The sequence below is a fragment of the Bos indicus x Bos taurus genome, chromosome 4, assembly GCF_003369695.1.
Source record: "Bos indicus x Bos taurus breed Angus x Brahman F1 hybrid chromosome 4, Bos_hybrid_MaternalHap_v2.0, whole genome shotgun sequence".
Classification (NCBI taxonomy): Eukaryota; Metazoa; Chordata; class Mammalia; order Artiodactyla; family Bovidae; genus Bos; species Bos indicus x Bos taurus.
The window spans coordinates 50,331,372-50,354,901 of record NC_040079.1 but is presented as its reverse complement, the minus strand read 5'-3'; positions in this window follow the sequence as shown (position 1 = coordinate 50,354,901).

Genomic DNA, 23,530 nt, shown 5'->3' with positions numbered 1-23,530 from the left:
GAAGAAACTGGTCACAGAGCAAGAAAACCCTACACAGTCAGAAGAAAAAGGCTAACCTCTCCTTTGACTTCTTTACAGAGGAGGGAGGTTGGCTTACTCCCATTTTGTGAAAGACAAAGCTTTTGGGGAGGAAACTTGGCCTTCTCCCCCTTGAGGCTGACAGTGGAGCTGAGTGAGCACTGAGGCATTTTCTCATGGAGAAGCCTCTACAGTGCAGGAATACGACGTCTCATTAGTGTGGGGTGCTGATAATGATCTGATATGCGCTTCCATCCATTACTGATGGATGCCTTCCAGAAGACCTCCACAGATGCAACACCTTGTCTAATTATGTGAACCCCCATTCCCTGGTCTTCATCATTAACACCAACATACTACTATTGCCAAAAATCTCATGCTTTATCCATGGTCATTGGTACTTCTGGTTTTATCATGGAGGTTTGGGAGGGTTAGGAAGCAAAAGAGGAAAGAAGGAAACCCTGGAGTTTGATTATCCCTTGAATTTTCAGCAGGAAATCTGGCTCCTCACAGTCAGGAAGGGTAAGCAAATGGCTACAAAAGCCAGGACCCTCTCTTCCACACCTAGTTCAGATGCCCCCCACTGACAAACATTGTCTAATTGATTAACCAAGGATTCTCAAAGAGAATGATCTGATGAGGGTAATTTATAGAGATGGTATCTTTTGTCATCATTTGTCTTTGAAAACAGAGAAGAAAACTGCTTTCAAGAGGATGTAGTCTGCCAACATGAGCAATGGCAGATGCAGTGTCATCAGTTACCGCAGACTGCTCAATTTTGCACCTTTTCAGCCAGTCAAATATCCAATAACCACAAAGGGAGGGAAAAAAATGTATCCTCACTCCCTGTGTTTTCAACTTTTCCAGCACTGGCTTGTGAAAATATTTGGGGTTGTTCACTGCTCTGCTCTCTGTAGCATAAACATTTATTTAAATGGGGCTGTCTCTAGTAATGAAGAATGAAGGAAAAACAATGGTCTGATTTTGACAAATTAACTTGTGATTTGGAGAGTCAGTGAAGCAGGGAAGAGACATTCCTAACTATACTAATTAAATGAGCTTGCAACATTTATTTTAATGCAATGGAACCAGCCATATGAAGATGAACATTTTAATTTATTTTGCACTGACATTATGAAAAATTTCACTGCTGCAGATTATCTACAAAAACAAATCTCATCAGCATCTAGGTTTGTGAGGGAAATTTCCATCTTTCACATGAGCTTGACCTTCCCCAGTGGAAGCAAGTGCGAATGAGCTAAGTTACTTGAAAAGTTGTTCTGAAGGTTGTCTTTCCACTGAGGCTGGGCTTTATGTTCAAATGACTTCTGTGCCAAACACATCCATTTTTCATGGTGCGGGGTAGATGAAAAATTCCGAATCCATTCTACGGGGAATGCAAATATAGCTCATTAGTTCTAAAGCATTTTTCATGAAAGACGGTGGAGTATTTGCCAGCAGATGAGGCTGCAGAGTTCCAGCCAAGAATGAGCACCACATGTCCCGCTAATTGTTTTTTAAAGTTGTTCCTTTCCTCTCTGGCACCCAATAGCTATTGCAAATAGGAAACAATATGAAAAATGGAGGGGGAGCCCAGCTTACTGTGACATTATTCTGCACTTAGTGTCTTGTCCTTTTTTTTTTTTTTTCCGCCCTCTCTACATGCAGCCATCTTCTAGAAGGAAAAGGCACAATTTTATAGACGATTGAAGGAGTTTTGCTTCTCCCAGAGACAAATAGAGGGCACATTTTCTGGAGCGTCCACTCTCACCTGAGGGCAGCATCCCTGGAGCTTCTGCTTCAGGGCCACAGGCTCGTTTTCAGGGCTGACGGGGCCCGAGGAAGACACAACAGCCCCTTCCTCATCCCTGCCACGGCCAGCTTTAAGGAAGTCATGCAGTCCAGAGATGTCTTCCAGCCTGACGTTCCTGTTGGAGCTCTGCCAAGGACGCGTGGAGGAGAGAAGACCTCCTTCCTTTCAAGTCAGTGCTGCCCGCTGGTTATCGCAGGAGGCCTGGTGGGCGCCCACCTCCTCTGCTCTGGAGACCCCCACCTCCATCTGACCTCGCTGGACCGCACCCCGCTGAGTAACCTCGGTTCACACTTGGGCCCTCTCTGTGGTCTTGGCCCTTCCTTTGCGACTGAGAAGAGACTCATGGAGTTTTGACCAGTTCTCTTCAGGTGTGGACTCAGCCCACACTTGGGGGCTTCTTCCTGGGATTTGCCTCCACCCAAAGGGAGAGCTCTCTGCCCTCCAGCTCTCAGCCTGCCTGAGTCTGGCAGCCAGCCCCTTGGCCTGCCCCTTCCACCTCCTCCCTGAGCTCTGGGCATTGGAAGCAATGGAGAGTACGTTCTTTGTCCCAGCGCATCCTTGGCCCTGAGTGTTTACAGAACAGGTGTCCACTGACCCAGAAAATATTCATGGCCTGCAGGGTGGGCTGGAGTCCACCTGGGTAACAGGGTCTGTTTTCTCCAGCCTGACCAGAGTAACCTCAGCAGCGTCTGTAGCCTGGACGCTGCCCAAAGGCTTTGCAGGTGCCTGGGCAGCATCCTGGCCTCCTGGGGGACCCAGTGCAGCCAGGATTCCATTTGAGAAGCAGAGGCGCTAGCCCTCCTCCCAGGTGCTCAGGCTGTAGCAGTTCTCTGGGGAGGATTACACGGCTGAAAGGGTTAAGTTCTTTGGGGTCAGGAGCCAAGTGCCTCCTGCCTAGGTGCCTGAGACTCTGCTTAGAAAAGTAACCATGTTACTGTTGTTTCCTCCATAAAAGATGTGCTCTAGCTTAGCTCCTATCAGCTACTTGAGGAATGACTATAGTAAAAAGTCACTGTACTCAGAAGACTAGATGCATAGTTTTCTCATCACAGGGAATTAGAGGGAATTACAAGCAAATCCATCGATCAGACAAATAATTCCCACTTTCCTCTTACCTTCTCCTCACAAAAGCCAAGTTAACTAGTTAAAGATTAGGAAGATTATAAATCACGGGTAAGAAGGGCCCATTTGGGGATCTTTGGGAGCCCAGCTGATCGCCCTATGGAGAATGCCACTGTGAGATGATAGAATTCGGTTTCCTGGAATGAACATGACAAATCTGAATGAGTACCCACCCCACCCCCGCCCCCGAGGAAACATCTTGGAACCTCACCTCCTGCAGAGAGCCCCCACCACCAAGCCCATCCCTATTAATGGCCTGCACTTCAAATCCCATTCCAAGACAAAGACAGCCCAGCACAGGGCTGCAGTCACTTTGTGTCTCTGTAACAACTAAGTTAGAATTACTCTGGTGGGGGAATGAAGAACATCTTACAGTGGAAGTGGGTCTCAGCTGTAAGGACTCTTTGGAGGCTTACAAGCTCAGGAACTATGGGTTCCCATTTCCTCCCTGAAACCAACCTACTGGCTAGTAATTCCCCATGCTGGAGGTGGCACAGTGTGGGGGCTGAGGCAAGACTGCAGAGCCATCTGTCTGTATCCAAGGAACTCTATACTTCCCGGCTCTGCTTCCTTGAACAGGTTACACCCTGTGACTCAGTTTTCCTGTCAGTAAAGTGGTCCAAAATCACTGTGAACAGTGACTGCAGCCACGAAATTAAAAGACACTAGTTCCTTGGAAGAAATGCTATGACAAACCCAGTCAACATATTTAAAAGTAGAAACATCACTTTGCCGACAAAGGTCCATACAGTTAAAGCTGTAGTTTTCCAGTAGTCATGTACAGATGTGAAGGTTGGATCATAAAGAAGGCTGAGTGCCAAAGAATTGATACTTTCAAACTGTGGTGCTGCAGAAGACTCTTGAAAGTCCCTTGTGCAGCAATGAGATCAAACAAGTCCATCCTAAAGGAAATCAACCCTGAATATTCATTGGAAGGACAGGTGCTGAAGCTGAAGCTCCAATACCTTGGTTACCTGGTGCAAAGATTTGACTCATTGGAAAAGACCCTGATGCTGGGAAAGATTGAGGGCAGGAGAAGAAGAGGGAGACAATTAGATGTCATCAGCAACTTAATGGACATGAGTCTGAGCAAACTCCAGGAGTGACGGACAGGAGAACCTGGCATCCTGCAGTCCATGGGGTCACAAAGAGTCAGACACAACTTAGCAACTAAGCAACAACAGCAACAACAAAAATGGTGATAGCAATAACAGAATCTTCTGTTTTTCCCTCTTGCTTCCTACACTGACCCTTGAGGAATTGGAAATGCACTGAGTGGAAGCTGCTGATAAAGTGCCAGGTGGATGGTTGAGGAGAAACTGAAGGAAAGCAGGGGAAAGAAAGACAGATGAATAAGGGATCATGAAGAAACTACTAATTGAAAAGGAAAGTGGATAATAGAAAAATGGAAAAGTAAGGTAGAGTTTCAGACTGAGGGAACAGAAAGTTTCCCAGAACAAATAGCTTGTCTTAAATCTCTAGTATCTCCCTCCCCTCTTCGAGGGGTTTGTTGTTTTTCAGTCACTAAGTCGTGTTTTTTTACGACCCCATGGACTGCAGCATGCCAGCCTTCCCTGTCCTTCACTATCTCCCAGGGTTTGCTCAAACTCATGTCCACTGAGTCAGTGATACCATCCAACCATCTCATCCTCAGTTGCCCCCTTTTCCTCCTGCCCTCAGCGTTTCCCAGCATCGGGGTCTTTTCCAAGGGGTTCAGTTCAGTTCACTTCAGTCGCTCAGTCGTGTCCGACTCCTTGCGACCCCATGAATCACAGCACACCAGACCGCCCTGTCCATCACCAACTCCCGGAGTTTACTCAGACTCACGTCCATCGAGTCAGTGATGCCATCCAGCCATCTCATCCTCTGTCGTCCCCTTCTCCTCCTTCCCCCATCCCTCCCAGCATCAGAGTCTTTTCCAATGAGTCAACTCTTCACATGAGGTGGCCAAAGTACTGGAGTTTCAGCTTTAGCATCATTCCTTCCAAAGAAATCCCAGGGCTGATCTCCTTCAGAATGGACTGGTTGGATCTCCTTGCAGTCCAAGGGACTCTCAAGAGTCTTCTCCAACACCACCGTTCAAAAACATCAATTCTTCGGCACTCAGCTTTCTTCACAGTCCAACTCTCACATCCATACATGACCACTGGAAAAACCATAGCCTTGCCTAGATGGACCTTTGGTGGCAAAGTAATGTCTCTGGTTTTGAATATGCTATCTAGGTTGGTCATAACTTTCCTTCCAAGAAATAAGCGTTTTTTAATTTCATGGCTGCAATCACCATCTGCAGTGATTTTGGAGCCCAAAAAAATAGTCTGCCACTGTTTTCACTGTTTCCCCATCTATTTCCCATGAAGTGATGGGACCAGATGCCATGATCTTAGTTTTCTGATGTTGAGCTTTAAGCCAACTTTTTCACTCCCCTCTTTCACTTTCATCAAGAGGCTTTTTAGTTCCAAGGGGTTAGCCTGTTGTAAATCCACCCTGTGAGAGTGATAAGCAAGGGATTTGGGCCCTAATCTCTGGAAACTAAATTTTCCTCTCTGATGTTATTTTCTTTTTTAAAGCTTTTTATTTTATATTGGAGCGTAGCTGATTAAGAATGTGATAGTTTCAGGAGGACAGCAAAGGGACTCAGTAACAGGGCCTTCTTCATCACATTGTTACATAAAACACTTAGAACAGCCTCTCAATAGTCCAAGCTGTAGTATGGCTATGCTCCCTTTTTCCATGTGGCCCATTGGAAAGACAATAAAAGATGGACTAAGAGATCTCACAGTGTCATACAAGTGAGACCTCGAAAGGAATCTTTATGAGCCCCGAGATCAACTTTTTTGTTTCACAAATATAGAGACCAGTGACCAGTGTCCTAAAGTGGAAACCAACATGTGAGCGGTCCCAGAGCTGACATCAGGGCTAGCCCCACCCAAGACATCATCAGCTAGGATTTTTGAAACTTGCTGCAAAATCCACAGACATGCTCAAGTCCCACCATGCAGGGCAGCAACACAACTGCTTAGCTGACAAATATTTACCAGAACTCTGACCTTGGCACCCTTTTAGCTTCTGTTCAATAGTAGTTTATAATGTAGTTGGGAAGATAAAAATGCATGAGAATTAATATGAACATCACCTATTGTATTAAATAGGTGCACAGCACAGCCTATATATAATAAGACGTAAGAGACAGAACAAAGCACGGAGCAGGGCAGGCGTCATTTACACAAACTCCCAAGATGCTGCCATCCAGGGAACATAGCTGTGGTCCCCACCCCCACCTTTTCCAGGGAAGAAACACACCCCTCACAGTTCCCTCTGTGCGGGGGTTACAGATTCATCTTAGATTACAATCTGTGTGGGCAGAGGAAGGATGACACCTTTCTTTGCTTGTGACTACACTAGCCTTTCTCCTGAGCTCCCATCAGGGAGAGGGGAAAGTAAACTAACTGTCCTGTTCTGTCTCTAGATGATTTAACAGTCTCTTGAGGTGGTGTCAAGAGTCTTTATGATAAAAATGTTCCATCTCTCAGAGACACCCCTCCTACCCCATCTTCTTCCCCTCTGGGGGTCTTCTGACATGTACAGGGAGGGGAGGACACCAATGAGGTCACAGCAAGCAGGGCAGATTGGAGATCCTTGCACGCAAGGTCCTCTGCCTCCTGGTCTCCAGGGTGATGCTGGCCTGGGAGCCGCCTGCTGTGTTGGCCGTGGCAGCTGAAGTCTGCCAGTGGTGGAATTCTTAGTCTCGTGCTTCACTTGGGCAGGCCTCTGCAGCAGCCTCTGGCCTGGACTCAGGGTTCAGCCTTTGCTCTGGGGCCACCTCATCCCCAGGAACATGCCTCAAGGAAGCTTTTCTCAGCCAGACTCTGGGCAGCTTCTAGGTCCTGCCTATGTTACATGGACCCTGAGACTGACTTGAAAGCCAAACTGTAAGGTCTCTGTCTTAGTCTACTTACTTGAGCTGCCATAACAAAATACCATAAACTGGGGACTTAAACAACAGAAATTTATTTCTCAAAACTCTGGAGGCTGGAAGTCCCAGATCAAGGTCTGGCAAGCGTTAGTTTCTGGTGAGAATTCTCTTCCTGGTTTGCCTTTTCTGTGTCTTCACATGACCTCTTCTCCCTGTGTGCACATGGAAAGAGGTATCTTTCTCTCTTTTGCTTCTTTTAAGGCCACTAACTCTATCAGATAAGGGCCCCACCTTTATCACCTCAATTAACTTTAATTACTTCCTGAAAGTCCTATCTGCAAATACAGTCACCTTAGGGGTTAGGGTTTCAACACAAGAATTGGATGAAGGTAGGGGATGGGGACACCTTACAGGCAATCCTGTGAGGCCAAGTTCCCAGCAGAACTCTGAGAAAGGGTCTCTTTCCAGAGGTCAAAATAGGGTCGAAGGGACAGTGGCTTCTTTTTGCCCTAGATACTGACTGAAGATGAAGGTGAAGGTGAAGTCACTCAGTTGTGTCTGACTCTTTGTGACCCCATGGACTGTAGCCTAACAGGCTTCTCCGTCCATGGGATTCTCCAGGCAAGAGTACTGGAGTGGGGTGCCATTTCCTTCTCCAGGGGATCTTCCCAACCCAGGGATCGAACCCAGGTCTCCCGCATTGAAGGCAGACGCTTTAACCTCTGAGTCAGGAAAAATAGTATGTATGTGGCTTGTGGGCTTCCCTGGTGGGTCAGTGGTAAAGAATCCACAAGCCAATGCAGGAAATGTGGATTTGATCCCTGGGTCAGGAAGATCCCCTGGAGAAGGAAATGGCAGCCTACTCCAGTGCTCTTGCCTGGGAAATCCCATGGACAGAGGAGCCTGGCGGGCTGTTGTCCATGGAGTTGCAAAAGAGTCAAACACAATTTAATGACTAAACAACAATGAATATGGCTTGAAGATGAGGAAAAGAAGCTAACAAGACATTTCTAATGGAAAAGCAAAGCGCTTTTGGGAGACCTGAGTTTTAACTTTTTAATGACTTTCTGTGTGACCCTAAAGTAACACAATCTCCCTTTGGGCTTTATCCCTTTTCCCCTAACAACAGGGGCTGTTGGCCTGCTTCTTAAAGTGGTTGAGGAGAACTGGCAAAAGACATAACTGCAAAAGCTTTTTTTTTTTTTTTTTTTACAAGCATGAAGATACTTTTAAATGCTGTAAATAAAAATAACACAGAAGAATATACCTCCTTTCAAAATCCATGACATTTGCAGAGTAAAACATGAGCTCCAATACCTGGAGTCCCAGTTTCTTTTGGTAGGATTGCCAGGAGGAAAAATGAGTCCTTCCAGCTAAGGAGGGAAGGGAAAACTTGGAGAAATTTGCCCAACAGAAGAGAGATGGATTTCATGAAAATCAGGACAACACAGAAAACATGGTGCACAATCCTCCAGTGACAGTTTGTCAAAGAGAAGCAAATCCTTCAGGACACTCTCTTTAATATACTTTTAGTAAATGTTTTATTGTATTGGATTGTGGGAATTAAGGGAATGAAGGATCCATACCATATTTTTCAAAAGCAATATTTTTAGAATCACAAATTATATTGAAATTTTTATACCAAGAAAATAAAAACAAAGATCAGAAGAACTAAACAGCATTTATATATGTCTCTGCAGAGATATATATGTATATTAGCAAATTGAAATATAGCAAATACACACAAAAACATCCACATAAAAGAGATGCAAATTATATTTTTGACACATTTTCAGCACAATCACCTAATACAATTTTCTTTTATAGGCAGAGGTAATAAATAGTGCAAATGTATATTTATGGTGTGTTTGACAAATGGATTTGCTTTGAGTCAGAGGGAAAAGCTCCAGTGATTTTAAATCTACCTGGACTAAATCACCCGTCTTTCTTCTGGGTTTTTCACTGTGACCAAGTCTGAAGTGGGAACCACCTTTTGGTCTCAGAGAGTGGAACCTGCCTGGAATAAGGATTTGAAGCATACTTGAAAATCAAGATATCCTAGTATTTGTGTGTGTTTATATCTGGTCTCCCCTATAAGACTTTGTGCACCGTGAGAGTAAGAACGATGTCTGTTACTTCCCCATGAATCGTTTTACCTCCAGAACAGTGGTTTGTATGTAAGGGGTGCATCATAGGATGGTGCTATTTTTCTGCGGGGTGCTCATGTGGTCTTCAAGGAAGCAAGTGCATGCTATGTGCTCTGAGATAGTGCTTCACTTCAATGTATCTGAGAATCAGAGCACTGACTTGCTTTTTTTTAAATTGAAGTATAGTTGACTTACAGTGTTTTGTTAGTTTCAAGTATACTGAAGTTTTATATACATGTGTGTGTGAGTGTACATATAAATTATTTTTCAGATTCTTTTCCATAATAGGTTATTAAAAGATATTGGATACAGCTCCATATACTATAGAGTAGAATCTTGTTACAAATAGCTGAGAAAAGAAAAGCAAAAGGCAAAAGAGAAAAGGAAAGATATCCATTTGAATGCAAAGTTCCAAAGAATAGCAAGGAGAGATAAGAAACCTTTCCTCAGTGATCAGTGCAAAGAAATAGAGGAAAACAAGATAATGGGAAAGACCAGAGATCTCTTCAAGAAAATTAGAGATACAAAGGGAATATTTCATGCAAAGATGGGCTCAAAAAAAGACAGAAATGGTATGACCCTAACAGAAGCAGAAGATATTAAGAAGAGGTGTCAAGAATACACAGAAGAACTATACAAAAAAAGATCTTCATGACCCAGATAACCACAACGGTGTGATCACTCACCTAGAGCCAGACATCCTGGAATGTGAAGTCAAGAGGCCCTTAGGAAGCATCACTATGAACAAAGCTAGAAAAGGTGATGGAATTTCAGCTGAGCTATTTCAAGTCCTAAAAGATGATGCTGTGAAAGTGCTGTACTCTATATGCCAGCAAATTTGGAAAACTCAGCAGTGGCCATAGGACTGGAAAAGGTCAGTTTTCATTTCAATCACAAAGAAAGGCAATGCCAAAGAATGCTCAAACTACTGCACAATTGCACTCATCTCACACACTAGCAAGGTAATGCTCAAAATTCTCCAAGCCAGGCTTCAACAGTATGTGAACCATGAACTTCCAGGTGTTCAAGCTCGTTTTAGAAAAGGCAGAGGAACCAGAGATCAAATTGCCAGCATCCATTGGATCATTGAAAAAGCAAGAGAGTTCCAGAAAAACATCTATTTCTGCTTTATTGACCATGCCAAAGCCTTTGTGTGGATCACAACAAACTGGAAAATTCTTAAAGAGATGGGAATACCAGACTTCCTGACCTGCCTCCTGAGAAATCTGTATGCAGGTCAAGAAGCAACAGTTAGAACTGCACATGGAACAACAGACTGGTTCCAAATTGGGAAAGGAGTACGTCAAGGCTGTATATTGTCACCCTGCTTATTTAACTTATATGCAGAGGACATCATGCAAAATGCTTGGATGAAGCACAAGCTGGAATCAAGATTGCCGGGAGAAATATCAATAACTTTAGACATGCAGATGACACTACCCTTATGGAAGAAAGCGAAGAAGAACTAAAGAGCTTCTTGATGAAAGTGAAAGAGGAGAGTGAAAATGTTGGCTTAAAACTCAGTATTCAGAAAACTAAGATCAGGGCATCTGGTCCCATCACTTCATAGCAAATAGATGGGGAAACGGTGGAAACAGTGAGTGACTTTATTTTGGGGGCTCCATAATCACTGCAGATGGTGACTGCAGCCATGAAATTAAAAGATACTTGCTCCTTGGAAGAAAAGCTTTGACCAACCTAGACAGCATATTAAAAAGCAGAGACATTACTTTGCCACCAAAGGTCCATCTAGTCAAGGCTATGGTTTTTCCAGTAGTCATATATGGATGTGAGAGTTGGACTATAAAGAAAGCTGAGTGCCAGAGAATTGATGCTTTTGAACTGTGGTGCTGAAGACTCTTGAGAGTCCCTTGGACTGCAAGGAGATCCAACCAGTCCATTCTAAAGGAGATCAGTCCTGGGTGTTCATTGGAAGGACTGATGCTAAAGCTGAAACTCCAATACTTTGGCCACCTGATGTAAAGAACTGACTCATTGGAGAAGACCCTGATGCTGGGAAAGATTGAAGGCAGGGGGAGAAGGGGACAACAGAGAATGAGATGGTTGTATGGCATCACTGAATCGATGGACATGAGTTTGAGTAAGCTCTGGGAGCTGGTGATAGACAGGAAAACCTGGCATGCTGCAGTCCATGGGGTCACAAAGAATGGAACATGACTGAGTGACTGAACTGAACTGAGGATCTTGTTGTTTATTTTACATACAGTAGTGTGTTTCTGGGTTTCCCAGGTGGTGCTAATGGTAAAGAACCCGCCTGCCAATGCAGGAGACATAAGAGATATGGGTTCACTCCCTGGGTCTGGAAGATCTCCTGGAGGAGGACATGGCAACCCACTCAAGTATTCTTGCCTGGAGAATCCCACGGATAGAGGAGCCTGACAGGCTAGGCCCATAGGATCACAAAGAGTCAGACACGACTCAAGTAACTTAGCACTCACGCAGTATGTATCTGCTAAACTCTTAATTTATGCCTCTTTTCCCTCCCCTGTGGTAACCATCAGCTTGCTTTTTATGTCTGTGAGTCTATTTCTCTTTCCCAAATAAGTTCATTTGTATAATTTTTAAATGCTACATGTGATAACCAAGATTTTTCTTTCTCTAACTTACTTAGAAGTGACTTACTCTCAATCCAAGAATACAAGGATATCTCCCTGGCTGATTAACTTCCATATTAAATGTTCTCTCTAAGTGCATCTATCCTTCTAGTGTGTTCTATTGGGGTGCAGATATTGGACCAAACAAGTGAAGAATGGCATATCCTGGGCCCAGATAGGGGAGAAGCAAGCCTGAGGCTCCATCCTGGCAAGGGAGGGGCAGCTGGAGAGTAGGAGAGGAAAATGAGGTTCTGGGGCCTTTAGCCTTTAGATGTAGAGCCCCTGTCCCAGCCCAGGCTGCCCTTGAGGGCTTGAGTGGAGACATTGCCAGGGGAAGCCTATGTGTTTATTCACCTTGGAGCAGGAATAGGGAACCAGCCCACAGGGGCAGAGGCAGTGGGCATCCAAGGTAAGTGGTGATGAGGAGAGTCACCACATACACACAGAGCCAGGTGGTACCCACCTTGGGGGCTGTTTCTAGAAAGAATACCTGACACGGGTGGCTCATTTCATCACAGAGATTCAGCTGGTGAACAGCCCATTTTCCTCAATGCCTCAAAGCCAGAGAACTCCTGGAAACAGAAAACTTGACAAGATTCAAATGCAAAAGGATCTTAGGGAAAAGGATCTTAGGGAATCGAGAGACCAGGACTGTCCAGCCCTTCCCCTGTTCGGCTCCCATTCTTTCCTAGTTCCATGTCTAGTCAGGAAGGTCTCGTTAGGAAGAACCAGGTGTGTGCTTTCTTCATACGTGTATGTCTCTCTCCAGGCCTGCAAATGAGACTCACCCCATCCCACCACGCTGCTGTGAACAGATACATTTAAATTTCTTTAAGCTTGAGTGATGTCCTCGGATGAGGAGTTCTAAGTACCAAGAATTATTGTTATTACTATGTAGTTACTGCCTAGCATGCAGTGAATTACCCTGCCCTGCTGTGTAAAAGATGTACAGTGGGATGGGAAGTTCGGAGAAGGGAGGTGGGAGGAGCCAGAATGAAATGTACTAAAGAGGGATCACGTCGGGAGTGCCCTGGGCATGGGGTCTCCACCAGATACACTCGTATGGCGAGAAATAAGTGTTCTCTTTCCACTCAGCAAACAGAAGATGCCGTGAAGATGCTTGGGTTATAAAGGACGCACAGCGTGGGGCTTAAAGGCATAGATTTCAATCTCAACTTCAACGATTATAACTATGTGCCTCAGACAAGCTCATGAGCCTCTCTGAGCCTTGGTTGGTGGGACCTGCCACATAGAAAGCTCCAGATATTTGTAGCAATTATTACTACTATTACTATGGCTATCGTTAGGCTTTGGTCCAGTTGTCAGCGATTTACAAGACTCAGTACAGAGTCTGAACCATTGTTTTCAGATTTTCCAGGACAGGTCACCAAAGAGATCCAGGAGAAATGCGAACCCACAGCCAGCCTGGAACCACCAAACAGGGTCAAATGGACACCTCCCAGAACTGCTAAAGAGCCTATCTGGGGACATGGAAGGTGGGTCTAAATTCAACCTAAAAATAGTTCTTGAGAAGTTACAGTCTTGCTAATGAACTGTGTTTAGGAAAGAGCATAAGCCAATATGGCATACGAGTGCTCAAGAGAGAGTAAGAGCCATAACCCACAACCATCTCTCTACCAGAAGTCCCGAGATTCTTCTGGAAGCCAAGGCTGCTCACTGGGGATCCGGTTCTTCTCCAAGGCACCAGGGGTAGATGCAGGGCTGGGAGCACTTTACTGACACTTCATATCCATCTTTGCTTTGAGCGCACCACACCAGACTGGGTGGACCTCTCTGGTGACTCAATCACCAGACAAGTTTGCTAAGCCTAAGTATCAGACATGGTACTGCCACAGAGAACTCGGGACAGAGGACGTAAGCCATCCAGGCATCCAGGGAAAGGTGACTAATCGCACACAGTGAGAAATGACTGGAGAGCCTCTGCAGCCTCCGGTCAGTTCCAGCGGTCAGAGAACACATCACTGTTTCTTGGGAGATCACCAGGCAACTCACTGGAGAACATTCGTTCTACTTTGTTTAATTGACATATAGTTGATTTACAGTGTTGTGTTAGTTTCGGATGTACAGCAAAATGATTCAGTTATACTTACATATAGATAGAGAAACTGTTTTTCAGATTATTTTCCATTGCAGGTTATTATTACAGGATGTTGATATAGTTCCCTGTGCTAGAACATTTGATGTAGAATGCAAATAACCTCCCTCTCCCCACTCTGCTCCATACACACACATGCACACAATGATACACTTAAGTGATATGCATGCTACGTGCTAAGTTGCTTCCTGTCATGTCCAAATCTGCGACCCTATGTACTGTAGCCTGCCAGGCACCTCTGTCTATGGGATTCTCCAGGCAAGAATACTGGAATGGGTTGCCATGCCCTCCTCCAGGGGGCCTTCCTTGGTTGGGAAGGTCAAACCCAGGTCTCAAGGCTCTTGCATTGGCTTGTGGGTTCTTTACCACTAGCGCCACCTAGGGAGCCTCAAGTGATGTGCACATGCTGTCAAACCAGTGTAACAAGTGACTGCCTCTAAGAAACTGGTTGCTTGATCCACAAGTGGGTTGACGATGTAACGGTTGGATTGTTTCCCACCCAATTGTTTGAAATGGTCTGGGAACATATAACTAAAAGCACCCTTCCAAGGTAACTGAGTGATATGAGTTAATTCGAAAGAATAGGCTTCACCCTGAATAAAAACCATGGTATCTGAGTGGCAAGAACTATGGGCTCTTGGATATACAAGCCACATCCCTCATCTTGTGTTTCCCTGGACTCATTCCTAGCTTGGTCCATTCCTGAAACAGTTGAACTTCCAGTGTTGGGTATCATCATTCATCAAACCATTTAAATGAAAGGTACATTTTCCACCTTCCTTCTTAAAGGCTGAAGAATTATTTCTCAAACTTCTGTTTCTCTATTGAACTAATAAAACAAAACACTTTTAAACAAGTAAAAATATAGAAAAAAATGTGACCAAATAGAACAGGCTGTGAGATGCCGAGCAATTTAAATTTGTTTGCTATATTGTATTGATTCTTTTCGAATTCAGGCAAACAGTGCAACTCAGAAGACTGGGTAGCTCATAGGCCTTCTGCTTTGGGTGCACCTCCCAGGTACATCCTGTTTTGGAAGGAGGCTATTTTGAAACCTGCTCCTGGCCATCTTTCCAGATCTTTAGTGAATTAATTTGGATTTAGGGGGAGAAAAAAGGACAAAAAACCTCACCTTCTCTGTATGTGGTAGAATTTCACTGGGATGCAAAGTGGGAGCAAGAGGAATATGAACACTCAGCTTCACTTACCTTGCAAGATTTTAGGGGCTGGATGAACATGCTTCCTAGACAGTGCAGGTAGGGGGAGTTAGGGAGGCCCCACCGGTGTGTGAGAAAGCAATGGTCTATCTTGAGTCCTTTGACTGAGAGTAATAAAAGAATAATTGCATCATATGTTGGACTAAAAGTTTTCAACAGATGACCTGACTTGGTTTTTCAAAAAATATATAAAATTGCAAGGGAACCCACAACTCATCAATGAGAGGAGCACATACTTTTGTTCATTGGAGGTGAATTTTATGGAAAGTTGTACTTTGCAGATTCGGACCAACCCGCCCCATCCTCCCCCTCCTACTCCTTTTCTCACTTGGCTCTGAGGAAACATGCTTCCAAGTTTGAGACTTCATCTTGTCTGATTAATGATGTGTACACAGAGATTTCGGTCTCATCTTCCTACTCTTGGTCTTTCTTATTCCGTTGTTTGCTATGCTTCAACCCTGCGGATAGATGGTTCTGCCGTGATAAATGTAAAGTTTGCATAAGCCATGTAACAGCAGGACAGCCTATTATCACTGTACATTTTCCATGGCTGTGCAAACCTCTGTAGGCTATTTTATTGCTAATAGATCCATAGAGAAACAGTAGTGATTTTACGACTCTTTTTAAAATGGAAATTCATGTTTGAGAAATACAACTGGGAGGAAACAGATGTAAACCACTTAAGCATTTGCAGAAAATTGAGATGCACACTCTTATTTACAGACCTACATAGCCTCCATCGCTTTATTTTCAAAATTAAAATAAGCAATCTGTTTACCATGGGAAATGAGGAACTGTAAACTTGTTGTTTTTCCCTTTACATGACAATGGCCGCCATCGTTGGGTTTAATGGCAGTGCTGAAACAGGATGGCAATTTTTCCCTCTTAGATTTTATTGTCTAGAACGCATTCCCTCCATAATCTGTGTGAGAGGTAGGCAAGTGGGAAAGATTTTAGTATAACTGTATGTCTGAACTCATAGTATGCTTTAACAGCCAAAATGATTACCAGACACTTTTGAAGGATTTAAATCAAGTATTTACCACTACCTGTAAATTGCTTAAAATATTGGAAGAGTTCACCAGCCTCTATGAAAATGCTTTTATATATTCAAACACAAAAGCCCATCCCATCCAAAAATGTTTATTCTTGCTTTGTCCCAACCTTTTCACATCTTAAAAAAAAATTGTGACACATTTCACATTTTGGAAAGGAGATGTAAATTAAACTATCACAGAACAGCACATCAATAAAATATCTGCGTGATGGGTTCATTGGAGCAAGTTCCTTATGACATGCAGAGGTTTCTCTGATTTTTCCTTGTTTGTTTTGGAACAACATTTTAAACAACTTTAGTAAAATATGCAAAACAAAATGGGTCACTTTAACCACTTCTAAGTGTATGATTTAGCAGCATGAAGCACATTCACATGGTTGTACAGCCATCATCACTATTCATCTCCAGAATTTTTCCATCATCCCAAATAGAAATTCTACCCATTAGACACTAACTCCCTACTACCCCCGCCAATAGTCCCTTATAACTTCTATTCTACTTCCTGTCACTATGAATGTGACTGCTCTGGGTATCTCATATAAGTGAAGTCATGCAACATTTATTCTTTTGTGTCTGGCTTATTTTACTCAGCACAATGTCTTCAAGGTACATCTATGCTATAGCACGTGCCAGAATGTCCTTCCTTTTCAAGGCTGAATAATATTCCTTTGTTTACATAGACCATAGTTTCCTTATGCATTCATCTGTCAGGGGTCGTCTGATCCTAATAGTGAGGAGGATCCCAGCACCGTGAGGATTCTTTACTGAGAAGCCACCCAGGACAAGCCGAGCAGAAAGAGAACTGCCCAGAACCACCTGTGTGAGGCAAGGCAGGAAGATCTCCCGTAAACTATAGATTTCCAGGCTCTGTGCAATCCTTGGCTGGATGAATCTTTTGCTTTCATCCTGTTGGATTGTTCAGTTGCTAAGTCATGTCCGACTCTTTGTGACCCCAGGGACTGCAGCACGCCAGACTTCCTTGTCCTTCACTATCTCCCAGAGTTTGCTCAAAGTCATGTCCATTGAGTCGGTGATCCCATCCAACCATCTCATCCTCTGTCATCCCCTTCTCCTCTTGTCCTCAGTCTTTCCCATCATCAGGGTCTTTTCCAATGGGTTGGCTCTTAGCATCAGATAGCCAAAGTATTGGAGCTTCAGCTTCCGCATCAGTTCTTCCAATGAATATTCATCTTGGGTTTTTATTTTAATGTGAAAGGAGGCTACACTAGGCCCTCTTAGAAACTGAAATTTTCCTCAAAGAAATTATGACTGGCTTCAGCCCAAGATGGGAGAATAGAACATTTTCTCCAGCCTCCTTTGTGACCCTAATGCTTCCCCCCAAAAGTCAATCCTTCTACCAGCCTGGAGGGTTGCATTAGGAGACCCCCTGATCATAGCCTTTGGGTCACATCCAACAAAGCCCATGCACAGACAACCAGGCTCTGAGCTCACCCATACTTAGTGAAAACTGCCCTATGCAGAGACGGCATTCAGTACATGCCCAGGCCTGTTTACCATGTGCTCTGCTCTCTTGCTGGTAAAGAATCCCCCTGCAATGTGGGAGACCTGGGTTCGATCCCTGGGTTGGGAAGATCCCCTGGAGGAGGGCATGGCAACCCACTCCAGTATTCTTGCCTGGAGAATCCCCATGGACAGCGGAGCCTGGTGGGCTGCAGTCCATGGGGTTGTGAAGAGTTGGACACGACTGAATGACTAGGCACACACACACTGCTTTCTTAGCCGAGGAATTAAACAACTACCCACTATTTACCTTATTTTTTGGTCCATGTGATGTATCAGAGCTTCTGTTTGTGGTCTTTTGGTGACAAAAGCTAATTACAGACCTATGGGGAGAAAGTTTTGTGGCTCGCCTGCCATAGCTGCCGTTATAACCACCACAGTCTCCCATGGACTCACCCACATTCTCTGCATCTTTGGGTGTTGTTATTAATAAAGCAGGGTATTTCACAGTACCTGTGAAATTAATTTCTGTTACCATTGTATTATCTAATAACTAAGTAACCTTGGGGTGTGCCTACACATTGCTGGCATTTTACAATAGAAATTGGACATTTGTTGAGGAGAAATCTTATTAATGGAGCAATTCTCGGGCATCACATATGTGTTGTAACATCACCACAGACAAAAAATTTTCACACACATGGTGGCTCAGCAGTAAAGAATCCACCTGCAATGCAGGAGCTGAAGGAGACGCAGGTTCAGTACCTGGTTTGGGAAGATCCCTTGGAGGAGGAAATGGTAACCCACTCCAGTATTCTTGCCTGTAGAGTCCCATGGACAGAGGAGCCTAGCGGGCTACAGTCGCAAGGAGTTGGACATGATTGAAGCAACTTAGCATCCCCACATTTATTGTACACAGAAATCCTGTGAGGTTTGCCCCATTTTATTGATGAGGTCAGGGGATTTGTCCATGGACTTCAGGCAAAGCTGCTGTTTCTTCTGAGGCAAAGCTCACCTCTCTGCCTAGAGAAGCCGTCCTCATCCCTGCACCTCCTGGCTTTCTCTCCGGAGACAGAATCTTTTGCTGCCTTTAAATTCTCCCCCAGGCTCTCACGGCCCCTGCTCTAATTCATCGCACGTGCCTCATTCTCAACCCCCAAATGGAGTTTTGCCACTGTCGCCAATACTAATAGGAAGGCCAACATTTCCTGAGCGTTACCTAAACACCAGGACTTACGTCGCTTCAGTTAATCCTTAGAACAACCCTGTGAGAGAGGTTTGGTTGTGAATCCCATCTCACAGATGAGGAAACTGAGGCAAAGAGAGATCAATTGAGTTGCTCAATGTCACACAGCCAGTCATTGTGGGGGCAGGGGGTTGAACCCAGGCAGTGGGAGGCCAGAGCAGGCTCGCTCCTCACCCCAGGTGGCTGGCTCCCTGCAGGGTCTCACCGTCTGTGTCCTTCTTGCCACAGGGCCCCGGTGTCCACTCCTTCCCCCTTGAAGAGAATAGAGTACTTGACCTTGACCTGCTAAGTGGAACAGCAGTGATAAAGTTCTGCCAACTTTCCTGTCTCATTTTCTCCCTTTCGATGGCCTCCAAAACGAAACCTGTTTATCTACCACTGAAGCTCAGGGACTGAAGACTGTAAATGTGATCCTTGGTCTCATCCCCACCGGCGGCCAGCTCCAGTCTTTTATCCATCCTTGGATTCCTCCTGTGTCTCTCCCACCATCACAAGTGGAGACTTCAGCTCGGTCTCGCCTCTCATCCAGCTGGCCGCCCTGAGCGCCACAGCGGTTGATGCCTCTGACCCAGCCCAAGAGGTTCATCCCTCTGAATCTCCAAATTCATACAGACTCTTTCTGGTCACGACTGTTATTCTAGACACTTCCTTTCTCCCCACTCCCCGATGCAGATTTTGCCCACACTTACCCACTCCCTCCCTCCCAGGTTCCTGTCTACGTGCCAGCTCCTTTCAGATACATAGCTTCACTGGACAGGTCTTGACTCTTCTAGCACTGGGGGAGATGGGGAGGAGGGGTGCTTGCATCCCTGAGAGATGCTTCTAAGAGAATTCACTCCCCAGTTACTCAGCACTATAACTTCTTCCTCTTCCAGGAAGCCTTCCTGGATCACTTTCCCCAGTGACTGGCCTTTTTCTGAATTCACAGCATCAACTTTCTGGGGTCCACTTTCCACAATTCATCCCATTCTGCCTTGTGGCATTTCTTGGATTACTGTCAAGCTTCGCTATCAATATTCCATATATTTATGCTTTTGTCTCCTCAAACAAACTGTAAGTTCCTTGAAGGGGTTTATATCTCTGGATATTCTTCATACTGTCTTGATCTCAATAAGTTTGCTATTTAATTTAAGCTCTGCTTGGATAGCAGAATGCATTTTATTGAGTGCCCAAAACGAGAGGATTAGGTGAGCCATTTTGAAATTCCTTGAATTCTAGTCAATCATTTTCCCTTTGCCAACTGGGATTCTATTTCTTTATTAAGGAATGAACAAAGGAGCTAACAGAAATTTATCCTCTAACTTATAAGAAATTATTTTTTTAGCATGTCTGTCTATGGCCTGAAAACAAAGTTTTTTAATTATTAAAATGTAAAACAATTTCTTTATGGGCAGCATCATTACCTACTAATAAAGAAGATGCATGTTATGAGCTGAATGGCATTCCCACACACCCTAAACTCATGTGTTGGATTCCCAACAACTAGTATCCATGATATCATGGACTATACAATCCATGAAATTCTCTAGGCCAGAATACTAGAGTGGAGAAGGCGATGGCACCCCACTCCAGTACTCTTGCCTGGAAAATCCCATGGATGGAGGAGCCTGGTAGCTGCAGTCCTTGGGGTCGCTGAGTCGGACACGACTGAGCAACTTCACTTTCAGTTTTCACTTTTCACTTTCATGCATTGGAGAAGGAAATGGCAACCCACTCCTGTGTTCTTGCCTGGAGAATCCCAGGGGCGGGGGAGCCTGGTGGGCTGCCGTCTATGGGGTTGCACAGAGTTGGACATGACTGAAGTGACTTAGCAGCAGCAGCAGCAGAATACTAGAGTGGGTAGCCTTTCCCTTCTCCAGGGGATCTTCCCAACCCAGGGATTGATCCCAGGTCTACTACATTGTGGGTGGATTCTTTACCAGTTGAGCCACAAGAGAAGCCACACAATCATATTTAGATGTCAGATATTTAAAGAGGTGATTAAGTTAACATGAGGTCATTAAGGTTGGCCCTCATCCAATATAAATGGTGTTCTTATAAAAAGATGAAATTCTGGCACACAGAGAGGAACAGCAGACACACAGAAAAAAGCATAAGCCAAGGGATGACCATGAAAGGACACAGCGAGAAAGTGGCCACCTGCAAGCCAAGGAGAGAGATCACAGGAGAAGCCAGACCTGCTGACACCATGATCTGGGGCTTTCAGCCTCCAGAACGGTGAACGAATACGTTTCTGTTGTTTAAGCTACCTGGAAATAATACAATGCTATTTCTTCTTTGAACTTCTGATTTTAGTAAACTTCCTTTTTCATGGGCATGCTATAACCCATTGTACAAAATCACCCTGCTTATTTAACTCATATTCAGAGTATATCATGAGAAACGCTGGGCTGGAAGAAGCACAAGCTGGAATCAAGATTGCCAGGAGAAATATCAATAACCTCAGATATGCAGATGACACCACCCTTATGGCAGAAAGTGAAGAGGAACTCAAAAGCCTCTTGATGAAAGTGAAAGTGGAGAGTGAAAAAGTTGGCTTAAAGCTCAACATTCAGAAAACAAAGATCATGGCATCCAGTCCCATCACTTCATGGGAAATAGATGGGGAAACAGTGAAAACAGTGGCAGACTTTATTTTTCTGGGCTCCAAAATCACTGCAGATGGTGACTGCAGCCATGAAATTAAAAGACGCTTACTCCTTGGAAGGACAGTTATGACCAACCTAGACAGCATATTAAAAAGCAGAGACATTACTTTGCCAACAAAGGTCCATCTAGTTAAGGCTATAGTTTTTCCTGTGGTCATGTGTGGATGTGAGAGTTGGACTGTGAAGAAAGCTGAGCACCGAAGAATTGATGGTTTTGAACTGTGGTGTTGGAGAAGACTCTTGAGAGTCCCTTGGACTGCAAGGAGATCCAACCAGTCCATTCTGAAGGAGATCAGCCCTGGGATTTCTTTGGAAGGAATGATGCTAAAGCTGAAACTCCAGTACTTTGGCCACCTCATGCGAAGAGCTGACTCATTGGAAAAGACTCTGATGCTGGGAGGGATTGGGGGCAGGAGGAGAAGGCGATGACAGAGGATGAGATGGCTGGATGGCATCACTGACTCAGTGGACGTGAATCTGAGTGAACTCCGGGAGTTGGTGATGACAGGGAGACCTGGCATGCTGCGATTCATGGGGTCGCAGAGTCAGACATGACTGAGCGACTGAACTGAACTAAAGTTACCATTTCCTTAGTGTAAGACATCTAGACGTGTGTGTGTGTGTGTGTGTGAGAGAGAGAGAGAGAGAGACATCTAGGCTTAATCCAATTTTTGTTGCATTTTTATAAAGCGTACTACAAAGAACACATGTGTACAGAGGTTTTTGTTTTTCTTTGTTGGGGCTGTGGAAATGTTTTCAAAGGAGCTCAGTGATGCTAGGATGAGGCCAATTAGCAAGTTCGCCAGCCTGCCTTTCAAAATTTGAAGAATAAAGTTAGCTGTCTTTTTTCTTGTACCTGGTGCCCATGGAAGCCCATCTGGAGGACGTGTGTGGAGTTGAGATAGGTAATAAGGGCAAAGGGTCAGGAGCGTCCCAGGAACATTCCCCTAGGGTACATGCACAGTGAAGCCATTTCCAGAGAATATGTCTGGTCTCCTAACTCACTTTGACTCTAATCTCCAGAGCCGGCTTGCATGGCAGCCCTTCGGAGTTATTGCCTTCAACAGCCACATCTTTAGGAGGTGCACGCAGGACAATCAAGACCGTGAGGATGTAAGTTCAGTTACTGCTTCCAGCCCCATACATCCCATTCCCAGGCTCATTAGTACACTGAAGAGCTCTCATTGACATTTCGTGGTTTAACATAAAGATTTCTTGCGCATAGCTCATGAAAGAGAGACAGATTTTCCAACAGCTGTCTAATATCTCTGTCAACATAGAAATTAAATAGATTTAGGAACTTCAGAAAAACATACGCACATTTAATGCCCAGTAATGATCAATTCCAATTTCCAGTTGCAGAAATAGGAATTGTTTTCAATGTGTTCTGTGGGTTATTCCAAATAAACATCTGGCATCGTGTTATTTCTTTTTAATCATTTGAATGGTGATATTATAGGTCTATCTATTTATTTGTCCAGCTATAGAGTTGATGATACTATGAAGATATGGAAAGGAATCCATGTCACCATCAACTTTCAAATGAAAATGTTATACTGTTTTAAAGCAGTCGTTTGCTTTTAATATACACCAAGGCTGGATTACAAACTTCCTCTAAACTTGTTAGCAGTATTTTTTTTTTTCCTTTTACCAGCAACAATGAAAGACAGAAGCACCACCTTGAGGTCGTGGTCAAAAACAGGTTTGTGTTTGAAGGAGATTAACCCTTTGTTTTCCATATTGTAGAAAGAGCATGCGGAAGAAAGATCCAAAACTCCAGATTCTGGTGTATTGTTCTTTCAGTTGACTTGTTAGTCTCAACCAATCAGAAAAACAATTCTCCTAAGGAATCTCGTGCAGTGAGAGGAGAGGATTTGGCTGGTCTGAGTTCAGATCCCAGCCCTGCTCCTTCCTAATGCTGTGAACTTCATCAGTGTGATTCACTTCCATGAGTCCCAAATTCTTCATGCTGGTTATTAATAATCTACCATTAAGGGAGATGCTGTATATGGAACATCTCAAATCGTACACAATAGGTACAGAACAGATGACAGCCATCCAGGTCCTGAAAGCAAAGCCACGGTGGCCTCACCAAGAGCTTGCTCAGGAATGAGCTTGGGGAAATGGGCTGAAACGAATTAGGCTGTGTACCTGCAA